The following is a 17582-nucleotide window of genomic DNA, read 5'->3' on the forward strand; positions in this document are numbered from 1 at the left end:
TGGCAGTGGCCTAGAATCCCACCCACAGAAGGTTAGAGATGCCCTTCTAGCATGAGGAACAGGAATGGATTAATTGTAATCCTTAGTTCCTGACATACTCTCATTATTGGACCTTGCATGCATCTCTATGGTTTATATGTACATTTTCTTCTTCTTAATAATTTTATAAACTCCCATGCCCTCATCACCCAACTCAGAAATCAGATATTGACACCATGGTATCGATCCATGTGGTCCCACCTATTCTGTCCCCTTGCTTCCCTGAACCCCAAATCCAAGGCAAACCCACAATCCCGAGTCTTGTGTTGCTTATTTCTCTGCTTCTAAAAGATACCTGTTTTTATACACATGGCATTTCTACATGTGTTCTGAAAAAGCATATTGTTTAGCTGAGGTTCTTTTTTAGCTTTATGCAAAGATAACGCATTGGAGTTAATCTTTTGGGATTTGCTCAGGAAAGGGACATGACCTTGTATAAGTATCAAATCCTCCAGCATGAGGTGGTGTAGAGAACTGCCAACCTCTGGCTTGTGTCTGGCCCTGAAACGACCCACCAAGGTGGAGAGACCTACCTTGCTGCTGCACCCTCGGGGAGGCGAGCCGACAGCACAGAACACACAGCCTCTTCCTGGGTTTGCTTTTCCTCGGATATCCCACCTGTGCTCTGGGTAGGGCTTCCAACCACCCACTTTGTAAGGCTGCTAGCTCCCCCACCTGCACAAACACAGGGCTTCCTGGCACCACGTGGCTGGAGCAGCTCAAGGCGAGGGCTGGGGAGTTTCACGTTTTTCATTTCCTAATGAGAACTATTGCAGACCTGGAAAACAGCTGTTATCCCAGGGGCCATGACACCAAGTAATTCAATTGCGCCTTTATGCTTTCTGTCTTGTCCTTCGCAATTTCCCACAAACCTGAAAGAAGTTTCGCTACTCACTTTCCATCTCACTGCTATCGCAAGACTTAGCACTCAGGGAGACTCTTACAGCCCGGAATGGGTTTCACTCCCAAGTCCCAAATGGGAAATGATAGGATATTGAACTACTCAGGCAATTGTGGTACAACATAATGCCACCGAGGCTGTTAAAGAGAGTACAGTGCTAAGTAGGGTTCCCCTTCATATCCTCTGTCACTGCTCTTATTAACTAACCAAAGGCTACTGTAACACAGTAGAAAGAACATAGGCTTTGGAGTCAGGAAAACATGAGTTCAAATCCCACCTGTGCCACTTACTTGTTATGTGACCTTAGACCTCTCAGGGCCTTAGTTTTCTGATCTGTAGGATGGGGCCAGATACCTATCCCATAAGGCTCTGTGATGATTGAATGAGATAAGGTATGGAATGGTGTCGCACCATGCCTGATGCAGCTAGGCACTTAATAATTGGATGCCTTAGACCAGGCTCTTATTTCCTCAGCCGGAATCTCCTGCAGTCCCTAGACTCCTGGACCTCAATCTCCCTCCACTCCAATCCATCACACCCTTCACAGTCAAATGAATCATCCCAAAGCAGCATTTTGTATATATCACATTTCTTCCATTCCCTAACCAAACCCACACCCCTAAACAACAACAGAAACCCTCTGCGGTTTCCCAATGCCTTCAAGATGTCCAAATCCCTTAAACTGACATTTAAGGTCGACCACAATTTAGAGTCAATTTACCCCATTCACAGTGGCTTTTATTACTCTTACACCTGAATCCTGTACTCGAGGCAAACTCATTGCTCTCAGAATGTGCCAGGTTCATCTCTACCTCTACACCCAACACGCATACAATTTTTCCGGCATGACCCGCTTGCTTCCTCCTTCTCAATGGCATAAATTCTACCCTTTCTTTGAAGTGCAGTTGAAGTCCTACCTCTCTAGTCTTCCCCCCTTCCCTTTCCTCCTTTCTTTGAACTCTTGCAGTATGTGCTGGCTCCTCCACTAGCTGGCTATTTAATGCATCCCACCTTGCTTTGTCATTGGTCACTTGTGTATGAGGCAGGCAGCTGTCAGCACAGGTTATGTGGTGATGATTGCAAATATAAAGCACAAATTTCCAAGACATTTCCTTTTAGGAACACCCTCTTAAACAATTGGAATTTAACTTATAACCATTTTCTTCCATAAAATTTTGGAATGTCAATAGCCAGCTTGAAATAATCAGATCTTGAGTTTGTGGTGGATGTGTATTGGTATGTGCGTATACATGTGTTTAAAAGAGCTGGGGTTAGTGATTTAGCTTTACTTCAGTCCTTAGTGGGAAACAGTTGTACTCACTCCCCTCTCATTGGCTACACTCAGCTGATCAGCTCTCATCGGTCCACATGATTGGTCAAGCATCCAAAATCCTATTGACACTTAAGAAAGCTAACTGAAGAGCAAATGAGCCTGAAAGTTTTCTCCATTTATGTTTTCTCCTAGCTTCCCTGTAAAAGCACGGTTTACTCTTCTAATAAAATATGGCAAGAAGAGTTGTCTTCCCAGAATTCCCTGGCAGTTGGTGGTGATGGAAAGGGGCGCTCTGGCAGTGTTGGCCGTAAAGGACATCGAGGAAAGGGGCTCTGTTTAAGCTCTAAACTTGGCTGTTTAGATTCCAGGCATTCTCAGTAAGAGTTATACCTAAACCTGTACTTGGACAAAGACCAAAAGATTATGCGTTAGTACCATACCCAAAATATTTGGAGATTCTGTCAAATTGAAGGTTGGCCTGTGTCCATGTGCACTGGTATAGTCTGAACAATATTGAATTTGAAGCAATTAAAGAAGTAAGGCCTTGAGTTAGTGTTTCAGAGGAAGCTGTTAACCAGCATTCTTTTTTTTCTGCCAAATGTGAGAAGAGATTTAAGTCTGAACTCCAAGAAGGAAGAAATTCCTCCAGCTTGGATATTTCTAATCTCTTCATTGTACAGAAGGTTGTTTACTCAAAAGAAAGCTCCCACAAAAGATAACACTTACATATGTAGCCCTCTCAAGTTAGACTGAAAGAAACATGCTATTCACAGCCTGCAGCCTCTGTTGCCCTTTGAAGAGAAGCAAGACTTGCACCAATCAAAAGATACAGAACTAGTACTCATGTCTAGTTAAAGATGGTGGACAGAACACACACACACAATCAGTCCAGATGGAGCAGGTCAGAAAGCTCTGGAAAAGATTTCTCCAAACAGTTGAAACTGATCACATCCCAACTGTGTTGGAACTTATTGAGAGGAGATCATACAACCAGGCGAGTGTTTGGGGTTGAATTAATAATAACTCCATAGAAAATTAAATTTAAAAAGTAAAAGCTTAATATCATCTCCAGGGGGAAAATGATATTTAAGAAAGGAAAAACATCCAGAGTATACTGTGTGGTTTAGTTTTATATGCCATTTGCATGGTCATAATTATACAAGCACTAAATATCTATCTATTTGAAATTATAACTTATTTTTGGGAGATGGGGTTGTTTGGGTAGGAAGCGTGCATGGGCATGGTGAGGGTGGGAGAGAAGGAGAAGGAGAGCAGAATACTCATCTTCCAAATTGGAAATTCAACAGATAATTCCTGAATCTGAAAAATAAGATAGAAGTATGTTATTTAGATATATGGTGGTTGCTTCTAGGGAAAAAAAAGAAAAGAGGATGGGAAGACTGTGCACCTTTTTAAAACAAGGTATATTGATAAAAGTATGGGCTAAGCTGCTTTAACAAAAAGATCCCAATGTCCCCTGCGTAGGGAAACCCCACGTAGAGGAGTGCACCGCGTAAGGAGAGCCGCCCAGCGCGAAAGAAAGTGCAGCCTGCCCAGGAACGGCACCGCACACACACAGAGAGCTGACACAGCAAGATGATGCAACAAAAAGAAACACAGATTCCTGTGCCGCTGACAACAGAAGCGGACAAAGAAGACGCAGCAAATAGACACAGAGAACAGACAACTGGGGTGGAGGGGTGGGGGAGAGAAATAAATAAATAAATCTTTTAAAAAAAAAGACCTCAAAATACAGAGCTTTAAATGAAATAGGTGTATATTTCTCTCATTTGATATGGTCCAGAAGGAAGCAACCACAGGTTGGAAGGTCAGCTTTACCACCTTCCAATCATTCCAGTTCTTCTTATCCCAGTCAGTGGGAAGGGAGAAAGGATCAGGGGTGCACACATACATAGCCTTATAGGAGCTCCCCAGTAGTGACACACATCCGTTAGCCAGAGTGTGGGTGCATGGCTTTATGCTGCAAGGGAGGTTGGGAAATGTAGTTTCTAGCTGTTAGTCATGTGTTCGGCTAGAACATGGAAGTCCTATTACTAAAGAAGGTGAGAATTGATGACAGTGCTCAACCTGCAGTTTCTGACAAATAAACTTGGTATAATTATTTGATTCGTTAAACCAGGTGCATATGTAACTTCCATACAAAGAAAAATTACATTTAAGACTTGGTACTTAAAGACTGTCTTTTGCACCATTGAAGAGACCATCAAAACCTAGTAATAAGGGTCCTGAAGCAGAAAGCAGGCATTCCCAGAACAAAGATGTGGGTGGATAGTGTGAAGTCCAGAGGATGCGTATCTGTTTGGGACTATACCTCAGGCCCCTCCATCTCAGGCTGCTCACAGCCACTTTTCTGGTTTGCATGTGCTTGCTATACATGCCACAAGGATGCACAAGCATCCCTGCATGCTTACGATTTTAGAGTAAATTGTTCGATAACAGTATATGAAGCAGACTCTGAAATGGAGATTAGTGTGTAGGAGGGATTTTAGGGGGTGCTCTCCAGATGAATACACATGGGCAAAGAGAAGGAAGCAGGATTGGGCAAGGGGTAATAACTGGGAATCTGGAGCTGGGATGGACCTTCAGAGGCATTGAGTTTACGGGGCCAGACCTTTATATCCCTATATTGATCAGTCGTTGCAAGTCAGCTGCCCCAGGTGTAACCTCGGATGAAGTAGCTGTCTTCAGCCTGGGAAATTTCTAGATGGGGCTGATGAGTGGGGCCTGCCTCCGGGCGAAATGGAACTCTGTGAAATCAGTCATTTGAATTTGGATCCTAGCAGCTGCGGCTCTTGTATTTCTATATAAGAGAAGCTCAGTGCTGGCGATCTCATTAGGAAGAGAGAAGGGTCGGGAGATAAGGGATTTATCTGGAAGCTGCATGTATAAAACATACTGTTTGACTTAGATTGTATTTTTACTTGATGCTTTTTTGGGATAGTTGGTGAGACTTAAAGAGAGGGGAACCTAAAGTAAAGGCAAACCAGATGATAATTATGCTTATACTTAATTTTCATCTATGTCTTAGGATGATTACTCAATATTTGGGGGTAACTGGGAGTTTAGACTCCAGAAATGACCAAGGCAAATACGTGAAATAATCATCTCTATCTGCCACACAAGGTTTATAGTTGTCATAGAAACTGTTGGAAGTATTATTTCAAGGGAGAAACCAGGCATGTGGATGGCTAAGAAGGTTTCCATTGGCAACTCCTCCCTTGATCTGGCAAACCCAGCAGCCTAATGCCTTTGCAGTAATGCCCTATCAGCAGAGTTCTGTTCTGTGGTCCCCATCTTTCTGAGGACAGCTTTTTTCACCTCTGTCACCTAATCCTGATGTCAAAATTTTGTTGTGATCACATCAAAGTGAGAATTTCCTGCAAGATGCTGGCCAGAGTACCTAAAAAGACAGAGAATGGAGCTCAGCTTCTAAGAGGTCATATGACTATTTTTGTGCTTACATGCCAATAAACGCTTGTGTGTATGTGGCAATGTTTTGTCTGTGACTTGCTTTCATCTAAATATATGTCCTGGTGGTGAGGTTGTGTAGGGGAGGAGAAAGAGCACTCCACTTACCTCTACCTGTTGAAGGTTACCAATATTTTTGAAAATAACACAATACTTTGAATAATCCAATTACCCTACAGGCTAAGAAAGTGAATGATGCCTCATTCTTATTGGTGGTTAAATGCTTCAATGATTGTCCTGAACAGTATACAAATAATACCTGAAATAAGTGTAAAATCAACACATTGATTTATTGTAATGATTGATCATAAAGTAAGCCTAAGGATTATTCCAGATATTTGTTACTTACATGGTCTCTGCTACTGGACTTGACCTTGGGCAGCCTCAGTGTATGGCCTGGAGTGAGGAGTTTCGTGTGCCTGATGACCTTTGGCATAGCGATGGCACAGACTTGGGTCTAACTCCTAGGGGGTGAAAATCCAGATTATAGTGGGAGGCCATCACACAAAAATGTAAATCTGAAGTCTTGCCTTGGCTCATGGGGATGGATAGGAGCCTGGAGGACAGCTTGACAAGGCAATTAGACACAACGATACCATCTAAATATCAATCAGAGCAGAGTCTAGAATACAAGGGGACTCAAAGAAAGCAGAGAATAAAAATCTCTGTCAGTAAGTTAGGGACCTGACAGCTCGTGGTGTAAGAGATGATTTCCCACTATTCCATCAAACAAACCTCCACTCAAGCAAGGCTTTCTTCCTCTTGCCCCGAAGAGCGTGCCCCAAATTTACATCTTGGCTCATGAAACTATGATCACCCTTTATTTCTAAACCCTCCAGAACCTTCAAAAAGACCCCTTTCTGAGAATATGGAAAAAGTGTGCCAAACATATGCTAGGGACCATGGCTGCTGGTAATAGTCTGATGACATTATCTCACAATCTGTAACAAATGTTCCACCACGGTATAGTGTGTTGGTGAAGGGGTGCTGTATGGGAATTCTGCACATTATGCATGATTGTTTTGTAAGTTTACAACTTCTGTAAAAAAATATATATATATTTTAAAAAGTAATAGGATGAGTTGGAGGAGAAATACACCAAATGTAAGATATGGATTATAGCTAATAGTAAGATTTTGAAGATACTCTTTTATAATTTGTAACAAATGTCTCACAACAATGCAAGGTGTTGGTGATGGGTTTATGTATGGGACCCCTGTATGATGTTATGCATGTTTGCTTTGTAAGTTCACAACTTTTACTAGACACTTATTGTTTATGCATGTTCATGTATGAATGATATCCTTCAATCATTCTTTTTTTAAAGACCCCTTCCTAAGGTACAATGCCTTCCTCAACTTCTTTGGCCAACAATGGTCATCTTGTCTAAACTCCCTCAATTTTGCCACTTACATAGTTCACACTTCTCCTTCTTGAGATTCTAAATTCCATGTAAGTTCACTAGGGAGGGTTTGCCCTCTTTGCCCCGTCTGTCCGCGGTACCTCCACCGTAGCTTGCACAGAGCCAAGACGCAGGAAGTAGTCAGCCAAGGCCAACTAGAGGATGCTACCTTCGCCTCAAGGCATCCAAATCCACATGACTCTTTAAAACCTGTGCTAGCAAAGCAGGTCTGTAATTGATTTGCCTGCCTCAGGTTTGCAACCCCTGGTCTCTAAGTGATTAGCAAGCAATATCTGGCCCCTGACACTAGGAAAACACATCTGTAAATGGAGCAGCAGAGAAGCATTATTTGTGTCCCACGGGACTTCTTCCCCTCACTCAGGCTTGTTTCTGGGCAAAGGGACCATCCCAGAAAGCCACAGTGAGACTGTGCAAAGCATTCTACTGAAGGGGTTGCTGTGTTCAGGCAGGTAATATCCTCAGGAGTCTTTCAGTGACCTTGAGCCTCGGCTCTTTTCCCCTTCTGGGGTCTATGCAAGGGCCCCTGTGCAGACAGGGTCTCCTTCGCATCGGTGGGGATGGAAGTTGGAGGGGAGGGTGGTGAAGGGTGGAAATCAGTGGACCTTTTCCCGTCAAGTGCTCTAGGGAGGCATAAACCAGCCTGTGTGCCCTTCCTAAGGTTTGGGATGGTGACGTTGGAGTTTGGGAGAATAGGGAGAACAAGGTTAAAAGTCAGTTGAACAAGAAGGTAGAATACCTTTCTTCTGAACAGTGGCTAAATGCGGAGACATGTCCCAAAGAAAATGGGAACCTTTACACTTGGCGAGAACAAGGACAAAAAATAAATCGAAAGGTGACTGCAATTCATCTTTGAATTTGCTCATCTGAAAATAAGATCATGCTGAGGGGAAATGACATGTCCGACTGGCGCTCCTGGCTCTTCGGGAGCAAAATACATTCAGAAAGAGATTCCTTTCTGAACAAGCCATTACTCACTGCCTGGCTGCCTAGGCCATTGAAAGCTGGAGTTTTGCTGTTGCAGAACTGTTTACATACAAGAACACACAGGGACAAAAGGTCATGGGAGGTACTCAAGTTGCAGTTTCCAGAGTCGAAAGACAATAAACACACCAACTTTCAGGGCTATTAGAGAAGCACGACTTGGCCACGCAAATTCTTAGTCTGGATGTACAGTCACAACACCTTGTGGCAGATGGAAAGAGAGCTGGGGCAGGAGTTGGTTCAAAATGAAGTAATAGAAAGTTCATCACCATGAAAAGCAGGCAATGGCCACTTCCAGCCTGAAACAGCACTTCAAACATATCTGAACCAGATTTAAAACGGAGCTGGCATTGAGGAGAGGGCTAACACTCAGGAGCAAGTTTCCAAGGATACTCGAGACAAGAAGTACCCAGAGAGAGGAAACTCTTTTTCAGAAAATCTGTTAAATGTAAACGATGAACTGCCACTGTGATGTGATGAAGAGAGAATTCAACATGTGATTGGATGGGATCAATGTGTAGATACCTGAACAGGTACCTCCTCGGCAAGTATTTAGGTACATTGAATTGAAATGTATTTGTGGCAAAAGTCAACTCCTACAAAAATTGTTAAGTGTTCTCCCAGAAGTCAGAGAAGCTCTGAGGGGAGGAAGATGGAAAAACTGGTATAATATGGGGACATTTTCGGACCTTGGGAATTGTCCTGAATGACGTTGCAATGATAGATACGAGCCATTGTATATCTGGTCATATCTTACACAATTGTGAGGGAGAGAGTGTAAACTACAATGTAAACTATAATCATGGCTTAGTAGCAATGCTCCAAAATGTGTTCACCAATTGTAACAAATGTATTACACTCATGAAGGATGTTGTTAACGTAGAAAATGTGAGAGGGTGAGGAGCAGGGCATGTGGGAATCCCCTATTTTTTTTAGGTAACATTTATGTAATCTAAGTATCTTTTTAAAAAAATTTAAAAACTGTATTTAAAAAGCAAACAAAAATATTCTTCCAGAAATAAGTGTTTTGTCCCAAATTTGACTACTCACAATAAGCAGGCCGAATAAGTATAGTGGGACCTGCACACTTGAGGCATCATCTGCTGAGAAGAGAATGCTGTTAAGTCTCCCAGAGCTCAGAAAAGGAACCCAATCCTAGGCCTCACAAGAGCCCAGCTTCCCTGTCCAAAGCACCTCCCACTTCCTTACTTTTTCTTACCACCAGGCACTAAAGTTCTCCACAAACCAAAATGTGAATCTGACTCTCTTCTTGCTTGCTAAGCAATCACAGCAACTTGTCTTTGAAATTCAACTTCAAGGATAGTAGAAAATACAATTTTAAATCAGAGAAAAACTGTAAGCTGAGTAAAAATGATTTCCCAGGCCCTGTGGAATGTAGACTAGAACCACTTTTGAGGTGATCATTAATTTTATGGAGTGATAGCCACCAGAATGCACTTCCATCCACCTTATAATCAATCAGTTCATTAACAGGTATGAGTGGGGGATGCACTCTCTGCCTTATCTTTGTGTCCTATGAGGTTTTGGGAGAACAAAATGTCATCCTGTGTTAACTGAATGTTCAGGACTGTGAAAATCGAAACTATCAGGGAGACGGAAGGAAATGTAGAATGACTACACCATGGAGCCTAGAGTGCCTACAACTGAAAGCAGGAGGATTGCATCCAGTATCCACGTGGAATCTAAGCCCCCTCTTGACATAGATGTGCAATGGACACAAACAATCCAAGGTCCACAGAGAAAATGTGGCATTGGTGTGGGAAAAGTGGCCATGGTGGCTGATGGGTGCGGGGAATGGGAGGAAGAGATGAGATGTGGAGGCGTTTTCGGGGCTTGGAGTTGTCCTGGGTAGTGCTTCAGGGACAATTACCAGACATTGTAGATCCTCCCAGGGCCCACTGGATGGAATGTGGGAGAGTATGGGCTATGATGTGGACCATTGACCATGAGGTGCAGCGATGCCCAGAGATGTACTTACCAAATGCAATGGATGTGTCATGATGATGGGAGAGAGTGTTGCTGTGGGGGGAGTGGTGGGGTGGGGGCGGTAGGGTTGAATGGGACCTCATATTTTTTGAATGTAATATTTTTTTAAAAATGAATTAAAAAATTAAAAAAAAAAAAAGAAATGTAGAATGACTAAAGCAACTATGCCATGAAAGGAAAATACCCAGTGTGTGTTTATAATTCGGCATCTTTAAATATACGCTGTTGGTTGTAAAAAAAAGTGTAGCAAATTGGGATATCGTTGAGTAAAATGTTAAATTACTCAAAGCTAACAAAAAGTGCCTGAAAAGCATATGTACAACCAAAGGAAAACACTGGAAAATGCATTTTAGCTATAGCATATACACATTTATTTTATGTATTTTCTCCTGAAATCATTATGCATTAAATTTTACTAAAATTTCTCTCATTTTCTAAAAACAAAGAAACAAAACGTTCTAATTCTAGGTTAGCGCACTAAGAAACAACTCTCTATACCCAAACTCAGAGGGATTCTTAGGCCAGCCTATTTTTATATATCAGCTCAAAAGTTTGCTTTTGTGAGTATCATTTCTGTTAGACTAGAAGAGCTTGAACTTATAAGTGATGTTATTTTAAAGAAAACTTTTTGAAATTTAACCATCTTAGCTGTTGTTGTTAGGACAGTGTTCTCCTAAATGCAGCTATTAAAAATAACATTTATGGAAAGCAGATGTGGCTCAAGTGGTTGAGCTCCCACCTACCACATGGGAGGTCCCAGGTTCAATACTTGGCACCTCCTAAAGAAGATGAGCAAGACAGCAAGCTGATGCAACAGGCAGATGTGGCAAGCTAACACAACAAGATGACGCAACAAGAGACACAAGGAAAACATAGTGAGAGACAGAACAAAGCAGGCACCAGAGACAGCTCAGATGATTAGGTGCCTCCCTCCCATATCAGAGGTCCTGGGTTCGGTTGCCGGTGCCTCCTGAAAAGAAGTCCAGGACACAACAAACAGACACAGCACATGCAAACTACAAGGGTGTGGGGAGAAATAAATAAAATACTTTTTAGTAGGGTTTCTTTATATGTTAAATTTTTTAAAAAAATACCAATGTCTTATAACCATGTCACCCAGATAACTCTGATGACATATTTTTAAAAATTAATTGGTACACATAATGAAAAAATTCAAACCGTACAGAAAGTTGGAAAATAAAAAGTAATATTCTGTGAACTTCTCCTCTTCTGTTTGCCCTCATTTTTAGCAGTTTCTTATAATTCTTTCAGAAAACATTTCTGCTCATATACCAAAATATGCTTACCATACACACACACATAAATATGTTTCAAATTTTTTCGTAGAAGAGATCATACGATCAGTGCCCATAATGCCTCATCCTGCTTGTTTTCACATAATGTGATGCCCTAAAAAACTTTCTATCTGTATTAGTACAAACAGACCGATGTCATTCTTTTTAACACCTGTATAGCATCCAATCCTGTTGGATATATCTATCTATAGATAGATATCTTCACTATATTCTCCAGTAAATCCAACATATTCTACAATGTATCCAATATATTTTGTTATCTATCAAATATATTCTGCAATAGAGCCAACATATTCTACAATATATTTCAGTAGTCCTTTATTAATTTGCCAAACTCTTTCAGTTAGAACAAAAAAGTACTTCAGTGAATATCCTTTTATTTACAGATAGCTTGTGTGTGTGTGTGTGTATCAGCTGATTATATTACTAAGAGGGAATTATTTTAAAAACTAATTCTCCCCCCATATTCTAACCATTTATGTTGTCTATTACATAGAAAAATAAAAATCTGTTAATTTTGCTTACATTGAAGAGAGAACATTGGAAAACACCAGTGATAGCCATACTCTGGCCAGGCTACCTTGATTAATTTCAAATTCAGGTATGGAGGTGTTTCTCTTGAAGAGACACTCAGAGTCAGGTCCATAACAATGTTTTCCCCAATCAAGTATAGTACAACAGGACCCATCAAGAGCATAGCACCTTATGGTTAGTGAAGCATGGAGCTGATTAAGAAATATAATCATTAAAAATTATTTATACCTGATCAAATCTTTGTGATTAAGTCAATTGTCAAAAGGGTGATTAACCACACTGCACACATGAATGCAGTGTGGGAGGAAATATCTGCCTCTGGTCTGTGTCACATAAGATTTATGAGAAGCTGTTGGACCTGGGCTTCAACTGGAATAACAAAAGAAGATTTCTTTGGATAAAATAACGCATCCCTGTATATCATCTAGGTGGACGCTGAATCATTTATAATACTACAAGATCTAGACATTGTAGAAGCGTTGCCAATTTTTAGAATCTTGCTTTCATTAAATGCAGAATATTCGTCCTATTGGGAAAAACTCAACTCCCTTTGCCAATATTAGCAGCCAGGCCAAACCTCCTGTATATCAGCACCATATGACAGATTCAAATTATTCCTTAAGTCATTGGAGTTGAGGGGAAGCTGAAGGGAAGTGTGTTCTTAAGAAGCACAAAATAGCTGATGTAAGTCTGAATAGATGTTTAGTTTTCACAAAAAGAGAAACTCGGAGCAGAGCTAGGTTTGCTGCATAAATCAGGTGAGACAAATTCCCACAATGCCAGACCATTTGGTGATGTCCCCAAGAGGAGCAGAAGGAAGATGCTCCTTCTCCTCTCTGGTCCCTCATGCTCCCCAGCTCTGGGTACCCAGTGGCATCAAGGGGAGAGAGGGCCCATGCTCCTGACAAAACCGTGCTCCCCTAGTGATTGTCTTTAAAACATTTCTGGGAGTTTGAGAGAACTGGCACGTAACTGAGTTCTTTTACTTTGTGAGTCAGAAACATTCTTCTATGAGTTTACTCTTAGTAAATGAAGAGCTAGGATTTGGGTGGCTAAAATAGCAGACAAGAGGTATGGTCCATGCTATATTTCTGTCCCTGAGAAATTCCACTGAAAATTAGATATTGGTCTAAATAGCTAAGAGGAATGAAAAATAAATTAAATGTAAAATTGCAGAAATAAATGGAAATGCATATGAAGCAGAACAGATTTGAACTGTTTTGATCAGATGTGCTTTCTCATCTCTGTTCATTAACCCTTTCAACAAATATGTCTGAGCACTTATGCACCAGGCTCTTCCAGCTATAGGCATACAAAGATTTTACAACATAAGTTGTTCAGGTAGTGCTTGAGGTTTACAATGGTTTCCATAGCAAGAATTGGAATAAAATAGTGGGCTGAGAGAAAACAGTAAAAGCAGTAAGCACAGGCACAGACGCTAGACAGATGCAAAGAAAAAGAAAGAAAACTGGATATTTGAAAAAAGTATAATATAAAAATGAGGATTTATAGAATATGTAAAAATAAGTGATTTCTGTTATATTAGCCAGGGTTCTCTCGGGAAACAGAATTGACAGGAGATATCTGTAAATAGTAGGAGATTTTATAAAGTTTTCTCATACAGCCATGGGGATGCTTAAGTCCAAAGTCCGTAGGGCAGGCTACAAGCCAAGGACTCCAGTGAAGTTCCTGTATGAATTCCTCAGGAGTCGTTGGCTGTCTGAAGTAGAGATGGGAATCCTCTCTCTGAATGCTGAGATCACTTCTCCTTTTAAGACCTTCAACTGACTGGATAAGACGTCGCTCATTGCTGACAGCAATCTCTTCAGATGATTGTAGATGTAATCAGCCATATAGGCAATCAACTCATTGATTATTAAAGTCCATGAAATGCCCTTGCATTATAATTATCCCAGGATTGCTTACCCAAACAACTGGGCACCATTACCTGTCCCAGTTGACACGATAGCCTGTCAGCTTGGAGTTGTCCTAAATGATATTGCAGGGACAGATGCTGGACATTATATATCCTGCCATAACCTATGAATGGACTGGGGGAGAGTGTGAACTACAATGTAAACTATTATCCATGTGGTGCAGCAGTGCTCCAAAATGTATGCACCAAATGCAATGAATGTGCCACAGTGATGAAAGAAGTTGTTGATGTGGGAGAAGTTGGGTGAGGGGGCGGGTGGGGGGTATATGGGAACCTCTTATATTTTTTTGAATGTAACATTTTTGTGATCTATGTATCTTAAAAAATACAATTAAAAATTGATGGGGGTGGGGGTGGGGGGTAGGTATGTAGGAACCTCTTATGTTTTTTAATGTAATGTTTTGTGTGATCTATTAACTTTAAAAAAAGATAATTAAAAAAAATAGCCTAACTATCACATCTCTGTTGTGATGAAAGAATACACTTTTTATCCATGAATTCAAGAAACATTTATAAAATTAACCATTTATTAGACCAGTAATAGAAAAGGATAAAAACTGCATATCACGTTCTCCAATCACAGTGCAGAGAGAGGAATGTAATCACTAAGAAAATGGAATTAAATCCCAAATAACAAGATGAACCTCTGGATCAAACCACACCTGAAGGCAACTTCAACTTTGAATGCTTTGATTATTTCACCCAGAACACCCTGCCTCTACTTATTTAAATCATTTTTTGGCACGTACAGACAAAAACATTCTACTAATATCAACTGAAAATTCTATACCAAGCCCATTTATAAATCAAGTGTGAAGACAGAATAAAGATCTTTTCTGATGAACAAGTTTAATGTTCCTACTTCCTTTCTCAGGCAGTTATACCTGATAAACTCCAGTGAAGCAAGTGAACAAATCAAGAAAGAACAATATAGAATCTAAGACTCAATGAACACAACCCAGGAAAATGGTAAAGAGAAGTCCCAGAATGCAGCCGTGCAGCAAACCTAGAACACAATCAGACTGAGGAGCTCAGTGTCCCAGAAGAAGGTATCTTGGAAAAAGAGATGTCATACATTTGATAGTCTTCTTTGGATAACAGAAAATATTTAAAGATTCTATAAAGCAGACAAAGCCAGAAAAAGCAAGCAATTAGAAGCTGGGAGGAAAAGAAAAGGAAAAAGAAGCATAGCTCACCACTTGGATCTGGGTGAACAATATGTACACGAACATAGTAGCATAAACACTTTATTGAGTTGCAACTTTTTGAATTGAAGTATTAACCAAGCACAGTCCAATTTACTGAGTGTAAGTAGCATTAACCATAATGTGGAAGTTGTCAAGTAGAGATAACAGAAGTTGGGAAGTGGAAAAGGGAAGATGAGAGGAAAAAGAAAGACCGTGAGCCTAATATCTTTGTCTTACAGTGTGAGGAATCTGCTATTGTTCATAACTGACAAAAAGAGAGAGAGAGTGAAGTGCACAAGTACATTCTTCAAAGTCACAAAGCAACCAATTAAGGTAACAAAAAAATAGTAATGTGGTTATGAGGAAGGCAAGAAAGGAGATGAGCTAAATCCTTACTTATCATGACCAGAAGAGAAGATATATCTCCTTAAATGGGTAAATCAAGAAATAGGAACTTATGCATATTATTTAGAAGTATTGAACACGTTTACTCCTAAAGATTTAAAATCAGAAAATGTTACCAGAGTAACCTGATTTCCTCTGGGGAACAGGACTGAGATGGGGTTGAGGACTGATGCATTTCATTTGAAATTCTCCTGAACCAATTAAATATTTAAACCATGTGTGTATTACTTGGATAAAAAGGAATTTTCCTTTGGATTTTCCATAAACCAGATTATGTCATCCGCGAATAGAGATAGTTTTACTTCTTCCTTTCCAGGGTGGATGCCTTTTTATTTCATTCTCTTGCTTAATTGCCTCAGCTAGAATCTCCAGGAAAATGTTAAATAAAAGTGACAAAAACAGACATTCTATTAAGTCTTTTTTAAAAAAGACTTTTTTTTTTTTTTTTTTGAGGTACCGGCACAGGGGATTGGACCCAGGATCTCATATGCAGGAGGCTGGCGCTCAACCACTGAGCCACACCAGCTCTATTTCATATGTATATAAAGATTATTTTATTTACTATTTATTTATTTCCACCCCCTTGTTGTCTTTCACTTGTGTCTGTTTGTCTTCCTTGTTGCCTCAGGAAGTACGAGGAGCCAAACCCAGGACCTCTGATGTGGGAGAGAGGTGTCTAATTGCTTGAGCCATCACCGCTCCCTGCTTTGTTGTGTCTCTCATCATATTTTTAATTCTTGTGTCCCTTGTTGTGTCTGCTTGCTGCGCCTGCCCGTTGTACCAGCTCGCTGTCTTCTTTAGGAGGCCCTGGGATCCGAACCAGTGACCTCCCGTGTGGTAGTTGGGAGCCCAATCACCTGAGCCACATCTGCTTCCTTAATTGTCTTTTTTTTTTTATTATCTGCCCCCTCCCTTTGTGGCTTTTTTGCGTGCTGTCTGCTCTGTGTCTATTCGCTGTGCGTTCTTCTGTGTCTGTATTTATTTTTATTTATTCCCGCCCCCGCAGCTTGCTTGCTGTCTGCTTCCTGTGTCCATTTCCTGCATGCTCTTTGGCATTTTTGCTTGTCTCCCTTTTTGGTGCATCGCCTTTCTGAGCCGGCTTTCTGTGGTGCTTGCCGGCCAGCGGCTCTCTGCAGCATGCCAGTGAGTCTGCCTTCACAAGGAGGCCCCAGGACAGGAACCCAGGGCCTCCCATATGGTAGACGGGAGCCCAACTGTTGAGTCACAGCTGTTTCCCCTTAATTGTCTTTTGATATTTAAAATTTTAAATACTTCGACATAGAACTTTCATTGCTTTGCCAAATTAATGAAAGTTTATCAAGGTATATGTATAAAGCTATTTATAACCGGAGAGAGAGAGAGGAAAATCTTTGTGAGGTTGGGTTTGGCAATGGATCCTTATATATAACACCAAAATCAAGAGCAACAAAATATAAAATAGATAAATTGGACTCTATCAAAATGAAAAATTTCTATGCATCAAAGGACTGAAAAGATAGCCTACAAAATGGGAAAAAATAGTTGCAAATCATATATCTGATAAGGGTTTAATATCCAGAATATAAAAAGAACTCTTAACCCAAAAACAAAAAGCCAAACAACCCAATTTAAAAATGGGCAAAGGATCTAAATAAACATTCCTCCCAAGAAGATATACAAATGACCAATAAGCACATGAAAAGATGCTCAACATCATTAGGGAAATGCAAATCAAAACCACAATGTGATATCACATACACCTACTAGAATGGCTATTATTTTAAAAACAGAAGATAACAAGTTTGGCAAGGATGTGGAAAAATCAGAACTCTTGTACATTGTTGGTGAGATGTAAAATGGTGCAGCTGCTGTAGAAAATAGTTTGGCAGTTCCTCAAAAAGTTAAATACAGAATTACCATATGATCCAGCAATTCCACTTGTATATATCTACCACCAAAGAATTGAAAACAGGAGCTCAAATAGATACTTGGCCACCAGTGTTCATAAAAACGTTATTCACAATAGCCAAAAGGGGGAAACAACTACCCAAAGGCTCATCAACTGATGAATGGATAAGCAAAATGCAGTATATCCATACAGTGGAATATTAT

The sequence above is a fragment of the Dasypus novemcinctus genome, chromosome 8 (assembly GCF_030445035.2).
Source record: "Dasypus novemcinctus isolate mDasNov1 chromosome 8, mDasNov1.1.hap2, whole genome shotgun sequence".
In the NCBI taxonomy this organism is placed as follows: domain Eukaryota; kingdom Metazoa; phylum Chordata; class Mammalia; order Cingulata; family Dasypodidae; genus Dasypus; species Dasypus novemcinctus.